Source organism: Parus major, chromosome 2 (genome assembly GCF_001522545.3).
Source record: "Parus major isolate Abel chromosome 2, Parus_major1.1, whole genome shotgun sequence".
Classification (NCBI taxonomy): Eukaryota; Metazoa; Chordata; class Aves; order Passeriformes; family Paridae; genus Parus; species Parus major.
The window spans coordinates 112868034-112888797 of NC_031769.1; the positions used below are offsets into that span (position 1 = coordinate 112868034).

Genomic DNA, 20764 nt, shown 5'->3' on the forward strand with positions numbered 1-20764 from the left:
TTCATATTTCCTGTTTTGCTGACCTGGGAAATTTTTATTTCACTTTTCACCAGGCTAGTAAATCATTCTTGAAAGAAAAAAAACATTGAAAGATAAGCTAACTTGTTCTTTGTTTCTCTCAACCAAGCCTCCAACGGACCTTAGAAGCTGCTTACAGCGGATTTTTGAAGTTAAGATGGTTTTTTGGCTGTCGGTGGAGCAAGACAGCCTTTTTTTTTTTGCCTCTCAGACTCGGCAAAGACATGGTTTTATTTAGCTGTAACTTCTAGAGCAGGCTCGCTCTGAGGCGGTCCGGCGGGGCTGACCCCCGACACCCCGGCTCGGGCTCCAGCCGGAGGAGCCGGAGCCGCCCCCCGCTGTCCCCGCTGTCCCCCGCATGCAAATGTTCCCCGGCAGCAGGAAGTACCCGTGCTGGGAGCCAGCCGCGGCCGCGCCCCGCCCGCGCAGCGACAGCGGCGCAGCGAGAGCCGCGCTCCGGCCCCGCCGCCGGGACAGCCCGCTCCGCGCTCCGGCCTCACGCTGCGCCTCGCTCGCTGCCGCTCGGCTTGCGCACCCGGGAAAGTAAGTGCCTTCCCCCGGCGGCGGTCCCGGCTCGCCCCGCTTCTCCCGCGGGGTGCCGCGGAGCCGCCCCGGCCGCGCTGCCTCCCGGCGCGGTGCGGTGAGGTGCGGAGTGGGGCGGTGAAGTGCGGTGTGCTGCGGCGAAGCGCGGTGCGAGGCGGTGCGGTGCAGTGCGGGGAGGTGAGGTGAGATGCGGAGCGGTGCGGGGCGGTGCGGTTCTGTGAGGTGCGATGAGGTGAGGTTAGGTGCGGTGAGGTACGGAACGGTGCGCAGCGGTGCGGTGCGGGGCGGCGCGGTTCTGTGAGGTGCGGTGCGGAGCGGTGCAGTGAGGTACGGTGCGGGGTGGTGCGATTCTGTGAGGTGCGGTGCGGTGAGGGGCGGTGCGGCGGGACCCGGCGCTGCCCGGGCGGCTCTCCCTCGCTTCTGCCCCCGCGAGGAGGTGCCGCTGCCGCCCGAGCTGCCCGGTAGGACTGGATTGGGTCTTAAGGGAAATAACCGCGTCTGGGGTAAAATAATAATTCTCAAAAGCATGATTTATCTCACACCTCTCCGCCTGGCTTCTGCTGGGATCCGGAGGGCTCGGGTGCCTTTTGGCTGTTTCGTGCCGAGGAGCGTGTGATATTAGCTGGTTAAAGTCTGCAGCCGGCGTTTCAAGCCAAAACGATAGCCTTGACTGAGGTGAGGTGATGTGATGATCCCTGGGTATCCCTTCTTACACTGCTTTCTTTCTAGGAGCGTAATTTCTGGTGCGTTCTGCAAGTTAGAGCTTCTTCCTCTTAATTTTATGTTCAGGTGTGCTTGGAGTTAAAAGAAAGATGAGAAAATCGTATTGTGATGTTTGGTGCCCAGTGTTTCTTGCAGACTACTCTTATAGGTACCGTGTTCCTGAGGAACAGTCCTGAAGGGTTTACTCCGTACAATTTTAGTTTAGGAGCTGATGCTGGACCTTCAGTAAAGCAGTTAAGAGTTTCTGTTGAAATTGCATCTTTCAACTGCTTGCAGTGAATGAGTTGGCACAAACTCATCTTGCTGCCTTGCTCCCCTCTGTTGGCACTAAAGACCAAAGGGATTAACACTTAAAACTTGTTTAGCCAGGTTATATTCCCACGGATATACGTAGGGAGCACAAAGCTGGTTTCATCTGAAACCCCAAATCAATATCTCCTGCCTTTCATTCCCACCTTTGGAGAAACACTGACCAATCTTAATGTATTTTAGGACATTAGAATACAAATTGAAAATTAAAATTTTTAAGCTTGGTCCCATCAAGTACCTGTAACACTTTTGCAATTTAGGAATAGTAATGTTAATTGAAAGTATCTGTAAAGTACAAGTGCCACGTAGATAAATCTCCACTCAGCACAGTATCACTGTAGAGTTAAAACAAAAAGCAGAAGTGTTGAGAAATTGCAAAGCTATGTTGGGAAGACATAGCTCAATTTTACCAAAAGGAGAGTTAAATTGTGTTTGCTAAATGGTGTTGTGTTTGGATTGTTTCCAACCCAAGGACAGAATAGGTGTTATCTTTTTAATATGTACTATCAACAGCACTGAAAGTATGGATGAGGAAAAAAAATCAAATTGTTTTCTCTGAAAAAGTAGCAACAGGCTAGAAATCAGTTAGATACTGTTTATTAACAGTTGTTAAGGATGTTAAGAAACCTTGGAGAAGGATTGAATGTAATGAACTGTGAGATCAAAAGATGTATCATTTTATGGATCTCTTCTGAGATTTAAAGCTTTTTTTTTTCTCTGTTTCAACTTTGTGAGCTACAGGCTAGTTAGGAAAGAATTCTTTATTTAATAACATAAAAATCTATTTTAATTGTGTTGAGAGAAATTTCTTTTTAACCATGAAGACACAGAACGATCATCTCTGTACATTAGTTGGCTGACTTCAAGTTATCCTGCTTTTCTCTATATTTAGAGGTGTTTCCTACAGAAATATACAGAAGACATGGTAAGGTTTAGGTTTTCCTTTTTAAGCCCCTTGACCAGTGGGGTTGTGCAATAACTCTTTCTGACAAAGCAATCAATTGTGAAACTTTACAACGCAAAGTTAAACCCTGTTGCCTTTAAATTGTTTAATACTATGGGGGTTAATGTTACCCTTTCCAAGAGAGTTTCCATAAATGTGAAACTATTCCTTGCAGGTATTTATGAATAGATAGGTGTTTATGAATGTGCAAGTAACTATTTCATAGTACTGTCACCCCTCAGTTTATCTATGTAATTGAAGTGACCTCTCTTCCTATGGCCTTTTTGACTCCTGTGAGCTAAATGGCAACACAGAACAGCAAGTGTTGAGGGAAAAAATTCCTGTGACAGGCAATGAAAACAAATCCAAGGTCTTCCTGGCTCAGCTTAGTACCTGTTCCTCAGTCCAGTCTGTCACCAGATCAGAGATGCTACACCTGGCCCTTCCTGTGGGGCAAATCAGGGAGCAGCATTGATCTCTCTGCAGTTATTTGGGAAAGTTTAAGTGCTGCTGTATTTAATCTCAGATGTGATTCCATTGCTGTTACAAAAAGGAGGTGTTTGCCTACCTCTATTCTGCATGTTATTTTGAATCTTAATAGGAATCTTTGAGGTTGTGGGATGAACACATGTTGATCGTGAGACAATTTTTGTTTTTTTCAAAGGGCTAGACAATCTGGGAAGGAGATGAGACCTTTCCTCCTTCCCATACGTGCATATCCTGAGTAACTGAGAGATTTTTTTTCTTCTGTCCAGGGAGTTGTAAAGCCATTTTTACTCTTGGGGTTCAGGGAGCCCTTTTCAAAACTGATTGAACACAGAAGACAAACACATGGGGAATAACTAACTAACTTAACTAACATGTTAACTAATTAACTAATTCATGGGGTGGGCGTTAGGTATAACCTAGGATTCCTAGCGATCTGCTGTGGTCACATGGCTGTGCATGGAGGTGGATGTCTGCTGCCACAGAGATCCCAGAAGGGTATGAGCTGTCATGTGCTAATGCAGGGGATGGAAGGAGAATCTGTGGGCCAGGGATCCTGAGGGTTGTGTGACCTTTATATGCAGAGAATGATACTTCCTCTTGAAGCTATAGAGCTGAGTGTGTAAATAATTACACCAAAGCAGCATTTATAAGCAGCATTTATTTTAATATTGCCCCTGTAGGATTTCCATCCCTAAGCAAAAAGACTTCATTCTATAGAAAAACCAGTTACCCAGCTGAGAATTGGGATTTTTGTCCTGTTGATCACATTCCCACTTCCTATTTCTCCCGTTTATTTTTGTCCTCTTTTTAATGAGAGTAGAGGAATGATGGTATAATAAGAAAGTCTTCCAGACTTGCTAAGCCATACCACAGGAAACTCTAGATAAAAATGTAAAATTGCATCTGTATGAAAACAGTCTTTAATGACGCAGAGAGGGTGAAGGAGTCTGCCACCCTGTAAACAGTGATGGTGCCTCCTCAAATAAATCAGCCTGTACTAATAAAAGACAAATGCAATGTAACTGTCCTTAGTGTGACTGTTCCTAGTTTAAACTTCATTGTCCTTTGGGGAAGGATGGAAAGGTCTGTGCTTTCATATTTATTTTTGCCTGATTCAGATACATTTCCTGTTGACATTGTCATTAAATGCTGTAATTTCCGAGACTGAATTATTCACGTTTGAGTTCAGCATCTTTCCTGAAAAACGTGAGTTCATGGAACAAAACACGAAGGCAGAACTCATCATGTGCTGGAAGCATTTCCTCCAAATATTTATGAGATACTTGTATTTGTTTTGTGCCCTAAAGAACTTCTCATAGAGGTAAATAGATCAGTTACTTTTGTTAGGCAAATGTCAGAAGAGAAATGGTATTTTGACAGTAACACTTTGCTGGGGAGAAAAGAAGGAGGACACTAGGGAAGGGTAGAGGGAGTAATGGGAAGATCTCATTTCTCTGGTGGGTTAAAAGGCTGGACTAGTACTGTGCAGGCCAGCCTTTGCTCTCCCTTAGGTCAGCACTGCCTATCTTTTTCAAACTGCTGGCATCTTAAGTATCTGCAATTGGTTCCTGTGTTTGCACAGCACACTTGTCTTACGTCTTCAGTTCAAAGGACTCCAATGATAAACAGGCTGAACAGTGTCCTTCTTCCTCTATGGTCTCTGCTGCATGTGGCTGAAGGCTACTTCTTCCTGTGGTTGACCTATTGTAGAGTTTCTTACTTTAATTTGCAAACGCCAGCTGTGATAGGAAATAGTGCAATCTTGAGCTGGAACATGTGATAGTTCACCAAAGGCGTTGAACTATGGGATGCAGCTACCCTTCTGCAATGGCACTTCTTGCAGTTTTCTTTGTCCTAGAGGGCTGCTCTAAGTATGGAAATGGTAAAATTTTGAAGGGAAAGGACTCCCTCTGCGACGTACTTTTAACTTCTCCTTTGTTGGTTTAAAAAAAGCTGTTTCAGGAAGCTCATAAAAAAAAAGCATAATCAGTTAAGTGGGCTTTCTGATGTGGTATCTGCAATCTATTGCTCTTTTTTCATGTTTCCTTCATTAGTTTGTACACATAGGTGAGTACAAGTCTGTTGGTTTGGGGTTTTTTTTTATGAAATCTTATTCAGGTTTTAACTTAGGTTTAAACTGAAGTAATATGGTATCGCAGGAATTAGTACAGAAGTATATTTGGCTGCTAAGTAGGTTTTTTCTTTCCATGTATGACTGTACTAGGGGCTTAGAACAAAATTAATAGCAAGAGTTAATATGTTTGAGTGAATTCTTACATAGTGGTAACACATTTATAAATCAGTAGGTCTGATGTATGGCTAAGTTCTACTCTATTCAGACAAAAAGAATATTTCCTGGTAGTGTCAACTGAGTAGGGAAAGATCTGAATATATACACCTACTGCATATATTGAAATTGCCTGCTCCAATGTCCCTTGCCAGAATCATGAGGTTTGTATTCATTAGATCCAGTGCACAGAAAATTATTTTCTCCGGGGCAGCCCCAGTCTTACCATGTGTTTTGCTGGATTTTTAAAATCCTTCAGTAAGTACTAAATGCCCTGGGGAGCTGTGATTCAGGTGTGAGTGGACAAAGACTGGAGAACCAGGGTTAAGTGATTGCCGGAGCTGGTGTCAGTTTCACTGAGGAAGTGAAAGTTTTTGGTAAACAAACAGGAAGGGGATGGGCAGGAGAAAGAGGAAATCCTATACTGGATGTTCTGTGTTCGACTTGTTCAAAATACATTGCAAGAGTCATTTGAATGTGCTGTTGTGATGTAGCAGAAAGTGCAAATAGGATTCAGAGCACATTTTTGTAACTCCAGGCTTGCCATTGCAAAAGATGTGCTGAACTGTGCAAAGGCTGGAGGGAAGCATTGCAGCCCATGAGGGGTGTTGGAAACCCTGCCTTTTAAGCAACTCTTCTGCTGGATTGCTGGTGGGCAATTTCTCCTCCTTTTTCAAGTACAGCTGCATTTGCACTGGCTTCAAGAGAGATTGCAGCAGCTGTCCTGGCACCAGTGGAGAAGCACCAAGTGATACTGAGGTGAATTCTAAGCCCATTTCTCTTGGGATGTAGATGGCATGATTGATGGCAGGCACTAGACAACAGTGCTCCCACTATGCCTGACCAGGAGAGCTTGCCTCATCTCAAGACCTTCTCCTAAATTTCCTTGGGAGCAGTTCCCTTCCCTCTGCCATAATGCTTACCAGTGTTTCCTAAAAAGTCCTTGACCACACTGCTTCAAATGTCTTCATTAGTAATAATGTGCTCTTTGTTTGAGGATTTTTCTCCCCAGTTTCCTGGGAAAATCCACATTCCAGTTTTCACTCTGCTGTAGGAGTACTCTCTACCATGATTAATCCATGTCTTCTCCCATCTTTTTTTTTTCTTTTTTTTTTTTTTTTTTCAACATCATTCTGCTGTTGCTTTCTCTCCAGCTTTGTCTTCAGGACTGTCAGTGTTATAAACTTGTTTATTTCATCCCTTGGTTTAGACATCTGCAGCAATTTTATTTTTTTTTTTCCCTTTCTGGAAGAGTAAGCCTTAGCACCTTTCGTAATCCAATTATCATTTGTAAACTACTTATCAGGGAATACTTATCCAGAAATACATACCCCCAGCCTCTTGAAGAGATATGAAGTCCAGTGGAGTACCAACCTGGCAGTACTGACATAGTCTTCGAAGTATTTTATGGATGTGCATTGTCTATGTGCATTGTCTAAGGGCAACTTTGTACTTCTGTAGGTGTAGCAAGACTCTTCTGTGTAGAGTGCAGTTTATGTGTAGGTGTAATTGATCTTTAGAGACAGCTAACTGCTGTTTGACACATCTGATTTAGAAATATGACCTCAAACTGACTTAAAGTGGGTTTCTGTCCTGAAAATGGTCAGTGTGGATTGTCCCCTGCCACATTGTCTGCCTTTCTTGTGATGCTGCTTTCACCTTCTCTGGCCAGGTTTTTTTTCTGTTGCATGCAGGTTTTTGTGTGCTGTGTAGTGGTGCATGTAAAATGTTTTTGAGACAGCATTGACCCTCCTTGTATACCCTTCTGGTTCAGGGAAGCAGAGCATGGATTTATCAGCATGTGTGCTGGCCTGTGGAGAAGAAATCAAGTCTTGGTGTTGTGGGGATGTGGTGCTGAGACAGCAGCTCTTGCTCCAGGATTATCCTCTGTCCTCATTGGTGTTGGTGTTCCCCATACACTGACCCCACAGAAACTGAAACTTAAGGAATTTAGCTTTGAGAAGGCAGTGCAAGTGTAAAAGAACCTAGTTCGATAGAGCTGGCACTAGCAGAAAAGAGTTTTGGTAGAGTGAACAAGTGGGAAAAGGATGCTTCAGGTAGGATACTTCTGCTCTTAATAGAGCATTTAAGCAAGGCTGCAAGTTTCAAAAATACATCTGAGTAGGTTATTCAAATCAGATGTATTGGACTAGGTTTGGATGAATGAAAGGTCCTTTTCCCTACTCCTGCAATAAAAGCAGGTGGTTTGTATGGTATGACTTAGGGAAGCAATTTCTCCTTGGAGCACAGAATCCGTATGTTTATTACATGTTCCGTATCCTGTCATACTGATTGAGAATATATGTTTTCCTTGGAACTATAATTGTCTCTACCCAATGAGTTATTTTTATCCTTTGCATTCTTATTTGATTCTTTTTTCTTTTTTTGTCTCTTTGCTTCTGCAGTCTTCCTGCTTAATTTGTTTCTCATTATCAACTCCAAATCTGAATTCTTAGGGATTTTGGCCTCCTCTCCTATACCTTTTCTCATATGGTTTGTGTTGTCCTGAGAACTTCCCATGCATGGCCAAAAAAATGAAGAAGTCTTACCAGCTTTTAGAACACCTTCTTTGCACAACACTTAATATTGTGGAATTAAAATGCAAGTTGTGGACTCATTACTGTTCTCCTGAAGCAAACCTGGATAACCACTGTGAGCACCGATTTGGTTTTAGTTCTTGCTTTGAAAGTCAGCTGCAGGGGCCATGAGTGCTGAAGTCACATTTAAACATTGGGGCTTGTGCACAATCTAAGGCAGTTTTTCAAAGTATAGCATAATCACATGTCCTGCCTGTGAGCTGCATACTTGAGCTGTGTGGAGTTACACAGGTTACAAACTTTAATGAGCAGCCAGTACGGCTGTAGGAATAGCACTATGAAATTCTTGTCCTCAGTATGAATGTGAAAATAATTATTGTTGTGGTCCTGCAGCTTAGCGTGAGTCTAAATCTGCTAGAGTTATTGTGAGTGTTGGCCTATTTTTTAAGGTCTGTGTGCTGCCCTTTGTGCAGAAAGCCCTGGTGTGAGTCTCCTGAAGTCTGTCAAGCTCCTGTGTGCTGTCACTTGCAGGATCAGAGCCTGGTTCAGTGAAACTTGCTGTGGTTGTCACTGCTAGGTCTTCATCTGCTGCCAACTGACCATTAAGCAGGACTAGAAACAGCACAAAATACTAAGTGCTGCACAATCCAACAGTGGTATATTGTGAATACAAAAATGTTGGTTGTTTTTAGAGTGAGAAAACAAGAAATTTCAAGGCAAAGTTAAAATAATAGCAGAGGTCAAATTATTAATCAGTTTTTGAAAATGAAATAAATTAGCATATTGAGCAAATGCAACGTGCATTTTTAAAGCAGTCCCTCAGTCAGATCTTCTCTTTAGTATAGAATAATTTCTCTCAAATATAAGAAAACTTTAATCAAGTTAATATACTTGGTAGCTGCTGTCCTGGTAAGATGAGAAACTGTTCATTCTTGCCCTTGAGAAAGATCATCTGCAAAGACATACCTGTGTTTAAAATTGGAGCACTCCAGTTCTTCCTTAGAACCTTTGCAGCAGGAACAGTCAAATGACCTGTCACACCAGGTATTTGCAATCTGTCCTTCAAATAGAGGTTCCAGATTCTCACTCTCACTCCTTTATGAAAACAGAAAGCATGTAAAATATTTCTAATTTTGGTTAACTTTAGAGAAACTTCTTATTCGTGCTCATGTGTGCAATAAATGTGAAAAAATATGCTTAGAAACTGGGATGTGAATTCTTAGTCATGTTCATTCAGTGACATATTTCCTTCAGGGAGGTATTTCCTTTTACACTCTTACTGCCACCCCAGCTTGAGCATATAGTTTTACAGGACTTCAGCTAGAGTGTGCTTCCCTCTTTACATGACAGGCTTCCAGACCCAAGTTGGTGAAATTTTACAGCCTCTCGGGATATGTTTGGTACACTTAAGAGAAATGTCCTTGTATCTATTAAAAAAACCCTCTGATCTCAAGGACTTAATCTTAAAACCTCCCAAAATAGCTAATCATGGAGCTCTTTAAGTTCTATTTATCATGTTTGCAGCAAGCTGTTGGTTCAGATGATACCCTTTGGTGCTACTCTATGTGTGACAAATTGCAACAGTTGCTTGAAACAGTTTACTAAGCTGGGTGAGAAACCAACTGGTACATTCTTGGTTTAAATTCGTGTGCTTGAAGGAATATAATTAACACAGAGTTTAAAACTAAATAAAATAAATGAGTTATAAATAGGCTTCTGTAAAGTGCCAGAACTTGGAGAATATTCTTACACCCTTGAACTTAAGAAAGGTTCTGCTACTTAACGTCAGTGAGACCAAGACAAGGCGGTTCCTCCTGTGGATTCTTCAACAGTTTGTGCTGAATGCTGATCTAGTATCTCTGCAAAGAATAAACAGAAAAAAAATTCATTTCTGCCATGTAATTTAGTGGCACCAGATTTGACGCTGATTTTTTTTTTTTTGGGAGCTCTTGCAGTTTCCTCTTGCAACTTGAGTGAACTTGTCCAATGTTCGCAAGCTTTCAGGAGGAACTCTGAGTGTTAGCTGACACCAGCATGAATGATTTAACCCCAAATTTTTATCTGAGCATAGAATTCATTCTTGAATCCATGTTACATAACCCAGTACAATGCCCTCTGTTTCAGAAGAGTTCTGTGTATATCTAGTGCTGTAAAGCTAATGAAACACAATATGATCTGCTGGAGGAGTAATTTTTTTTTTACAATTTAAATGTATGCTGGTGTTTGAAGATAGTGAAAAAAAAATCTGCTTCTCTTTTGTGAAATTCAGTGCTTTAGACATGCTCAAGACATAATATGATGGTATTACAACAACAATGCTATGTTTTAGTTGCAAGTTTAGTCATGAGTACATATCAGCTTTCAAACATGGAGTTTACAGCAGATAGAGAAGCCTTCTGACCAATGAATGACAAATGCAGTATGGGGCAAAGTAATATGAGTTACACAGTGGCAAGGCTATTCCAGTTAGGATACATTGACACAGAAGTCATTTTGCCCTGATTATGACACGGATGTCATAATCCATGATGAAAGTGGATTGTAGAATACATGAAACCAGGTAAGGTTTATAAAAATTGATTTATTCCCTAGGGATATAGTTACCTGAATTTCAAAGAACAAGTTAATATGCACTTAAGTTCTGTTCCCCATTTCTTTTATTAAACACACTGAAAACAGAAGATAAACCCAAAGGAGAAGTGGCATGCTTTCTATGAGACCACCCTCAAACCCTTCATCAGGGCTTGGTGGCTGTGAATTTGCTGTCCTCCATCATGTTTTTATTGACATGATGAGGGATTGGGACAGACTGGATTGATGGTTTGCATGAGGTTCAACAATACCAAATAGTGGGTGCTGGTGTTGGATCACAACAACCCCACACAGCACTAAAGGCTGGGATGGAGAGGCTGGAAAGTGGCTTGGCAGAAAAGGACCTGGGGGTGCTGGTCAGCAGCTGAACATGATCCAGCTGTGCCCTGGTGGCCAAGAAGGCCGATGGCATCTTGGCCTGTATCAGCAATAGTGTGGCCAGCAGGAGCAGGGCAGTGATCATCCCCCTGTACACAGCACTGCTGAGGCCACACCTCAAATCCCGTGCTCAGTTTTAGGTCCCTCACCACAAGAAACACATTGAGGTTCTGGAGTGAGACCAGAGAAGGGCAACGGAGCTGGGGAAGGGTCTGGAGCACAAATCCTATGAGGAGTGGCTGAGGGAGCTGGGGCTGTTTAGCCTGGAGAAAAGGAGTCTCAGAGGAGATCTTATCACTTTCTACAATGCCCTGAAAGGAGGTTGTCTGCAGGTAGGCTTTGATCTCTTCTAAGCAGCAAGCGACAGGGCAAGAGAAAATTGCTTCAAGTTGTGCCAGGGAAGATTTATATGGGATATTAGGAAAAATTTCTTCACTGTCAGTGTGGTTGGGTGTTAGAATAGGCTGCCCAGGGCAGTGGTAGGATCTCCAGCCCTGAAATACCTCTCTAAATGTGACAGTAGGACTTGATGATCTTAGAGGTCTTTTCCTACCCTAACAATTCTGTGATTTTACATTGTGATAATTTCATTATGTTCATGATCTTTGCATTCTATTTACAATATAGCAATGGGTTTGAATTACAGGCACGCTTCAAAGCAAGAGATCTCATCTGCATAGTAGCTGTTAATAATTTGCTTCAGCAAGAGTCCCATCAATCCATTTGTCCGGGCATGTGGAGGTTGAGCATTAGGCTGCCTTGCTTGAAGGAGAAAAAGGTTTCAAGTATCAGCTGCTACCTGCAAATATACCTTCCTTTGCACCTTCTGGAGAAGGCAGAGTAACAAATTTCAGCTGAAGAGCTCATTATGGTGCGGCCTGGTGATGATTCCCCAAACTCATTATAAAAGTTGTTCACTTTGTCTCTTCTTATCTTCTGAGGCTCAGCGAAAAGAGAGAAGCTCTTATTTCTCTTTCATGTGTAAACTGTAATTGCAGGTATGGGGCTCTGCACAGTAATACTCAGATGATTTGTTTGGCTGTACCTTTGCTTTCCAATACATCAAACAGTATATTGAAATCAACACCTGAGTAACGCCATTGTGGGCATGAACCAGGCCTTTTGGACTCATAAAATGGATGGGTTGCATATCTCTCTACTATGCCTTGTTTGGGAAGGCAAAGTGTTTGTCAGTGAAGGAGAAGGGGAGGATGAATAGCTGGGTAAGTGGGGAGTGAAGAAGGATAGTTCCCAGGTTTGTGTTCTCCAGAGAAACTGTGTGAAGTTTGTCCTATCCTTCTATCATGTCGCTTGTTATGAGGATGAAGACCTTTGGGCTACTTCTGGACCTCACTGTGACACCTTTGGTTTTTTATAGGTAGTTTCTCATTTTCCTGTACCACAGTTACTGCTCTAATCACTAAAAAGGAGTGACAAAGGATCCTTATCCTAGTGGCAGGCATAAACATACATAGCGTACATAAAGTGCAGGGCAAATATAGACTACTGAAAGTTTAGCACACTACCATTATTGGCCAAAATCATCAATTTAAAGCTAAAAAAGCCCAGTGTGTGAGTCACAGATACACTCAACTTGGAAAGTAGATGTTGTCCTTGGGGTTTGCTAGCTGGACTGGGACACTTCCTAATAGTTAGGAAGAATGTTGATCCTTTTCAGTGTAGTGGTTTGGCCAAATTTTTGTTTGGAAATGGAGATTTGGTTTATATGAAGCTGCTGTTTGTCATTACTGAGAGTTTCTACCAGTCAAGAAAATGACATTTTCACTTATAGCTTGCATTACAATTTAAAGTCTTTAAAGTATTTTGGGAACCTTTGCTTTTAGTTGGTTAATGTGTTGGCACAGCTTTTCTGTTCCATGTCATATGATCTCTTTGAAGAATTTGATAGAAGTATTTATTCTGTTATGTCAAATTAAGATGTTATTTGACCTTTTCCCCTACCTTCAAAAGATATAGTACAGTGGAAAAAAGTTGAGGAAATGGAAGATGTGGTTGCCTGAGGCTGGCAAAGTGAATTAATTCATTGTTGATATTGATTGAAAATCCTGGAGGATGCAGTTGAGGCAAATGATTGTAATAAAATGAAGCAAGTATTATAAGGTCAGAAAACAGATGTTATTTTAATGAAAGACTTGGTTTAAAATCAGTGCCAAAAATACTGACTAAATGAATCTGGAACATTTTCATAATATATAAAGTCTGTTATGCAATGTTAGCAAAATTACAGTCTTCTGTTGATTAACTTTCTTGTGTTTTGGTAATTTTTTTTTTTCTTCAGTTGAATAAACAAGGATCAGTGGTTTGTACAAATTCCACTTTGTTTCAATGTGATATTTTGTTTCAGGATTTTATTTTCATCCTTCTGGAAGCATTATAACATCATTATACTACCAGAGTGACATTATTTTCAGTGTTTCTTGCTGGTTTTTATTTACTTTAATGTGTTTTTTTTTAACCACTTCCAAAATTCCTGCATGAAACTAAGATTTTAACTAATCTAGACAAAACTGTAGTGAATTTACAGAAAAATAGAAGATTTTTTTTTCTTGGCCAATTCTTCCCACCCCTGTTAGAGCTACCTTTCATGTCATCAACTATGATGATATTTGTTATATGTGCTATGCTATCATTTATGAGCAAAGAGTCTGTATTCTAGCCAAGCACTGGATAAAGTTACTCTCTCCCTGGACACTTAAAGGCAAGGCAGGAAAAGGTTGGAAAGTGCCATTTGAATATAGAAAAATGTTTACTTTGATAGGATTAGTTTTACCAAAGCACTCCTTCCTATTGGAAGTTTGAGATGCGATAACTTAAGTCACTTATTTGCCATTTAGTATAGCAATGTGTTAGTTTGTGTTGATTAGTGCATCACTAAAGAGCCTCATCTAGTAAGAAAAGAAAAATTAAATAGGGAGTATAGGAAAAAATATTTATATGATATATGGTATGATAGATGATATGATATTGCTGCTCAGAACGGGTCTGCCATTTCCAGAAATACATCAATACAGCATCAGTACAGCAACTCCAGATATTTTATCTCACCAAAAGTTTTCGGTTCTTGTGTCAGCTGTTGTGGGATTTTTGCTGAATGACTCCTCCCGTCCTGTAAAGAAGGGCTGAGTGATGTGGGGATGTTCAGCCTGGAGAAGAGAAAGCTCCAGGGAGCAGCTTTCCAGTACCTATAGGGGTACTGCCCACAGGAGAGCTGGAGAGGGACTTTTTATAAGGGCATGGAGTGACTGGACATGGGGGAATGGCTTTAAACTGACAGAGAGCAGGTTTAGATTAGATATTAGGGAGAAATTCAATACTGTGAGGGCAACTGAGACACAGGTTGCCCAGACAAGCTGTGTCTGCCCTATCCCTGTAAATGTTCAAGGCCAAGTTGGATGGGGCACCACTTGGTCTAGTGGAGGGTGTCCTTCTTCACAGTGGGGTCTTGGAACTAGGTGGTCTTGCAGGTCCCTTCCAACCCAAACCATTGATCCTAATCCACAGTCTTAATCTTCCAATTAAGTCTATAATCTTCCAATATAGCTGTATGACAAGCTGTATAACAGTTTGGCCCTGTTGTAGCTTGAATTTTTATTTTAAGGAAGTGGACTTGAGGTATGAATATTGCAGAGTCCTAACCCCTCATTTCAGTACGAAGGCAATTGTGGGAAAGAAAATCAGGACACCAAACAAGGGAGGAATGGGTGGTGAGAATTTCATTGAGAACAGTAGTCACCTTGGTAAAGGATTCATGGAAGGTGTCTGCCAACCCAGATTGTTTTAGTTGGACTGAGATATTTGTGCATTTCTGTTGGGAATCAGGGCTCTGAAGAGGAGAAACAGAAATACTGGTGCAGGGCTCAAAACTGAGCCCTGTTGCAGAGGAAGTAGAAATGTGATAGGTGTATGAGTGTAGTAGGAATGCAGGTGTTTGGGAGCATGTGGTAGGGTCATACTTTCTGTAACTGTTATAGGAAAGCATAAAAATAATCTGAGCTAGCATGGACAAAGTAGAATTTGTCTTGGTCTTAATTGCTAAGGAAGGAATTGTGAAAGAAGTGGAACAGGGGGAAGTGCAGCAGACAGGAACTACAAGTCTCTTAGCAGGACCACTTTCTGTTTCCTGATGTTACATTAGCATTACACTGAGACTTTTAAAAAGTACTTTCATTTGCAATGAAAAAATATGGGGGCCCCTGTGATATTAAGAGGTATTAGAAACACACAGGTGGCTGAGAATACTGTGCATAATGAATAGCCTGGGAAAACAATGGGGAGAAATTTAATATCAGGGTGTAAGATAATGCCACAGGGGATAGGAAAGTCTGCTGTAACAATACTTTGTTGTTATGAGAAGTGATATAAACCTGGATGTCCTATTGGATGGCCATATGATTATGAAAGGCCAATATGATGAGAGTGTGAAAATCATAAATTAATTTCTGGGATTTATTGAGTGATGTATTTCAGTAGATGGAAGAAATAGCAATATTAATTGATTCAAGGCACTGCTGAAAATCATCTTGAAACACCTGGGCAGATCCAACCTCCTGTACTTAAGAGGGGTAGGTTCAAAGTGAACAGATGTAGAGAATGGCTGCTAGAGTAACCAGTGGAAGTGGAAAAAAATGAGAGGGTTTGGTCTTTAAAATCTAGAAGAGAGGCTGAAAGAGATGTGATGTCTTCCTAATCTCCCAAGAGAATGAAGGCCTAAAAGCCGTTATAGTCTCCAAAACATTTTTAAGACTGGGACTTAACTTGACAGCTTCCAAGCCAAGTGGAATGAGGTTATGAAACCTTTCAGCAATCATATTTTGTTCTTCACCCCATCACCCATTAATCTTTCTAAAAGTGGATCATGGCAAACTCACTTCTGAGCTTGTACAATGTGATTGTGCTCTGTCTTTCACAGAGTAATTTATAGTCCTTTGCTCTAATCATGGTTGATAAACTAGATAGCTATTTTGTCTTGCTCTGACAGACATGCACCCTTGGAAAATTTGAGGGATTGACTTAAGTGAGACCAGGTATGAGGAAATTTTACAGTAAAGTGCTTGTTGCATACTTTTCCACCACAGTAATGTTAGTTATACTGGGGATTAACTTGTTTCTCTTCTTCGTCCGTTTATATAGATATGTATGTCAAAATATTATTTCAACTTTGTCTCACCTTTTCCACAAAGAAGATTGAAGCAGTTAAAATAATTCCCCCATTATTTTTTCTATTTTCTTTTAAATGCTGGCAGTTGGACTAAGGCTTCCCACAGCTGAGGAGCAGTGGAAGTCTACACAAGGCAAGTCTGCCATAGTCACCACGGGGTAGATTCAGGTTATCTGTGCTCCTTTCTATAAGCATTGCAGGGAGCACATGGTGACTTGTGCCTGTGTGTGTCTGTGCCCATGCTTATATGTATCATATAAGGGATAATTTCCATCTGGGGGACACAGAGATGAGGTAATCCAGACCTACAGAAATTAGCTAAATTAAAAAAGATACTAAAATACACGCAGCAAGGATTGACTGAGACACACAGAACCATTTTAGCAGAAAGGCAAGGGAGGAAGAAACTGCTTAAGTTCCCCTAGCTAGTCACCAGTGCAAGAACAAGATGTAGGAAGTGAAACAAGCTTGAAATGAAAGCTGACCCCAGATTTCTGCATTTGCATGCATCTAATTTGATGAAAGTTATCAGAAAGTCAGGACTTACAGTAAAATTGAAATGTGTATCTACATGTATCTAAAATATGATCATATTTTATATTATTAAATCAATATATAGCTATAGATATATATGGTGAATTTCAGGTATAAGAATAAGGCTGAACCAGCTTAAATATAACAACTTCTGAGACCAGTGTGGAGCAGAAAACAACTTCTCTTCAGTTGCTCTCCAGTTGATGCTTTCATATTGCTCCCAGCCACAGATAATTTATTTTTGTCACTCTTATTCTCACTGTGGTCTAGTGGCAAATCTTCACCGGCACAAATATGTGTAGATCAGTACTGATAAGCCATTGCTGAGCTTTACCACCTCTAGTTAAACTCCTGCTCTCTATTCCTTGGCAGTTGCTTTGCCATGTGATGATGGGTCAGAAATGAACCTAGGTTTCCCAGAAACAGTCCTCCTTATTGTCCAAATAATAGAGATAAAGGAGATCTTTGAAACACTTGGGTAGCACAGATGTGGAAGCTGATCAACATAAAATAAAAGTAAGCACAGGAGGTTAAGGTAAATTAGGTCCTTTACAACATTTAATCATTAAAACATTAACATCTTTACAAAATTTAAGATTCCTTAAATTTTTTTTTCATAGAATTATAAATTTGAACAGTTGATTGAAGTGACATAGAATATTGGATGAGCTTCTAAGAAAGCAGGTGTTTGTGTCCTTGAGCAGAGCAGGTTTGCAGTCCTTCCTCCCCAGCAGTTTTAATTTAAGTTGATCACTCTGAATTTTGAGGCACTTCTGCCTTGACCTTGAGGGAATACACAGGAGTTCAGGAGATCTGATGAAGGATCACTGTGTTACCTCTGACTAAAACTTGTGAAGTAGCAGCAAACCAACTGGCATTAAAAGCCAGAGTGAAACATCTAAAACAGAGGAGGGCGATGTTATTGTTTTCAAGCTTTGAAAGAGGTATTAAAATAAAACTGTTTACTCCTCTGCTCTCTAAACCCCCTTTAAAGCTCCAGGTGGGAAACCAGTTGTGTTTTTATATATAGATGTAAACGCTTGCTTCCTGTTCTTCGATTCAGAAGTTTAAATATAAAGCAATATTCAAGACTCAGAGTAGGTTGGGGGTTGTAATATTGTTTTCTTATTCTTTCGCATGAGAAATTTTTGGTTTAAATTAAGAGTTTACTCTTCGTACTCAATTTAATACAAATTTATTTTATTTATGTACCTGTTAAAATGCATATGTATATGTCTGTTAAAGCCCTAAGCCATAGAGACAATTGGTGTTTAGCTACATGATTACTGACCGTTTCAAAAACAGATATTTTTTGGATAAAATACATACTTCTTTGATAAAATAGAGCTCATATGCTCAATGTTGTAGTTCTAATTATTTTAAAAGTTGCTTTATGATTGGAAAAGCTGAAATATAATTGATGAAGATTTGAGAATCATTGCCATGAAGACATGACTTTGATCAAGAAAAGACCAGACATGTCAAGTAGGTTTTTTAGGAAATTATTTCTAATATGCACCATATATGTTGTATGTAACAAAATCACAAGGAAGAGAATGGTTATGAACACAAAACAAAAAAATGAGATCACCTTTTTAGATGATACAAAGGGTGAGCACTGGGACAAAGTGAAACCCCAAATGCTGATGATGGTGGTGGATGGACAGGTGATGGTCACATGAAACTTGACTGCTTGCAGTAGGAAGTCTTGTGTCTTTAGACACATTACTTTGCTGGAACTGTAGAAAAAGGCATATAAAGCAATTCTGTTTTGGGGACAGACAACAGCTATTAGCCCTGGAAGAATGCTTCATTAGTTTCTGACTTCCACTCCTCCCAAACCATTTCGGCATTAAGACCCAAGTGCTGTAGTAGCAAGATGAGATAGGGGATTCAGAGGGAAAATTCAAGGCAAATGTAGACATCGAAATCAGTGTCTCGGAAAAAACCTGCTGCAGAGGCTCTGTGTAACTCCTGTGGATACTTCTGCAGCTTTTTGAAGGGTGCCTGAACCTAGGTTCTTGCCACCTTGCTGCAGCTGTTAACCTAAGTTCTTGTGTTTACCTTTTAGCCATGAACTACAGTATGCTCTCTGTTAAAAGAAAAGCTGTTACTTTTTTAGTTATCTATTTATAAAGATTAGCAGCTATGTTAGATAGAATTTCTTTCAATTCAGTGTTTATCTTCCATGTCTAGAGATGTGGACAGGACAATAAATGAAAAGCGTGAATAGGAAGTAGTGTCTCCTGTATTGCAGAACTGTTGGAATGGGAAACATCTGGGTAGCGACTGGCAGCATTTTCTCTGATGTATAAATTATTTTTATCTCTGATAAAGAATAATGGAGTTTGGTTTGTAATGATGCTGGGCTGTCTGTGTTGCTCTTTGCTTACTGTATTCTCTTTCTATCTGCACAAAACATTTCCTTGTGACACAGCAACAGAGCGCTAGGCAAATAAACATTTACTGCAAGTGAAATGTGTTATTTATTTATACACTGCTCCCTGCACTGTCATTTTACTTAGGTCAGGATCCCACTCCTGGAGCTGTTGCCCTCATGCTAAGCTGTAATCTGTGTTATGGAGCAGAATTGGAGTGCAAGAATGGGGATGCTTTGGGAGAATGCAGTGTGAGGCTCACCTTTGGGTAAACCCTTGTTATCAGCTGACTCCTACTAGATGTTCAATTCTTGGAGCTATACTGGGGTAAAAAAGGGCAGTAACCCCCTTCAACCAGCTGTGGGGTTTCAGCATTGACTGTTGGGGCTTTTTGCTCATGCTAAATCCTGTGGGGACTGTGGACTTCCATCTCTATGAGGAAAAGAACCCAGAAAAAACAGTGCTTCATGATGAGGCTCAGGATCTTTTCTTTGTTTGAATCCATCACAAGGGTGGTCTCACAAACTGTATTTGTGTGATTTCACATGACATCAAGTAAACTTCTGTGTGATTTCAAAGCACCTCTACATAGTTATTACTGATCAATTGTTGCTGTCATGAGCAAGTCCCAACCTTGAGCTTATCAGCACAGCCTCACAGCAGGTTTAACTTACAGCTGTTCATGTGCTTTCAGCTGCAGAAAAAAATCTGAGTAAAAAATGCTTTTCTCTGAGTTTACACTGACACTGGGCATGCTGCAGTCTCTAAAGATGTGCTCAGCTTTCTTACAGGAATAGGGAAAGGGATTTTTGGCTGACAACTTAGATCAAATTACTTCATGCCCTCCACTTCAGCTGTTTGTTCTGTAGAAGCAGAACTATTCAAGAGCAAAAAGGTTAGAACTTAAGTGGATAAATACCTGATCTTGCAGATACAGCAGGTAATTAAACACTGGCCTTCCTGATGTCTGGGGTGAGTTTGCGAACACCCTGGTCTGCCCATGGGTGTACAGAAATTTCCTATGAACCATTAATGACAGAACAAGAGTCATCTACATACCCACAGTTATAAATAAATAAAATAAATTAGAAAATCCTTCTCAGTATTGCAAAACAGCTAGTCTGTAATCCGTATGGAGCTGAGCATTGTAAAAATTAATGCTTTAAAATTAAGCATTAAAGATGTTTGCTTCAAAGGGAAGCTCCTCCATGAAAATGTGCTCCAGTGCTTTCAAACAAGTGTGGGAACACTGAAATGTTGGCACTCAAGATGAGAAAACTTATTTTCTGCCTGATCAGTGCCTATTGATTTTCTGTAGGATTCCTTTTATTTTTAGTTCAAGAGAAGACAAGAAGGGGAGCAATGGGTTCTAACACTGCTTTAAAGCAGGATCACAGATTGCTGCTGAAATCTTATGGACATCCAAGATGTGTTGGCAATAGGTGACAGATAATTTGCAGAAATGGTAGGAGAGGAAATATCCTCCTGTCATATTTAGAAGAAAACACTCCATGTGGATAGGACAGTGCCATTATTTTATTATATATATATAATATATTATATTATATAGGAGTGCTTCCTCAATGGCAGGATAGGACATTGAATGAAGGTGATGTTGGAATTTGAGACTTGCCATGTGGGACTCCTTCTTGCCTTGGTTTATTTTTGTTAGGATTGTGATTATCATAGTATTGTTACAAAAGTATGAGTCTTAATATGAACCCAGATTAATCTGGTTAATTTTTGTAGCTGCAAGGCCCCGTCCCATTGAAACAGTTGTGTCTGCCAAAGGACACCTCTACTACTACTTTACTTCTTAACTACCATCAGCCTTTTCTATCCTAGAGATGGAGG

The 20764-nt window shown here is 40.6% G+C and overlaps 1 protein-coding gene across 5 annotated transcripts in view; it reads left to right on the forward strand.

Annotated features, from left to right (window-relative positions):
• Positions 1–446: 446 nt before the first annotated feature.
• The window catches only part of LYN (LYN proto-oncogene, Src family tyrosine kinase), a 50225-nt gene continuing 29907 nt past the window's right edge, over positions 447–20764 (forward strand). Inside the window, exon 1 of one of the 5 annotated variants that reach the window (XM_015618455.3) lies at positions 447–561. The gene's annotated coding sequence lies outside the window, so the exon portion shown is untranslated. Of the gene's footprint in view, positions 562–589; positions 744–1077; positions 1237–20764 lie in introns of those variants that run through there. The other 4 variants (XM_015618451.3, XM_015618454.3, XM_015618452.3 and 1 more) reach the window with 4 other exon arrangements.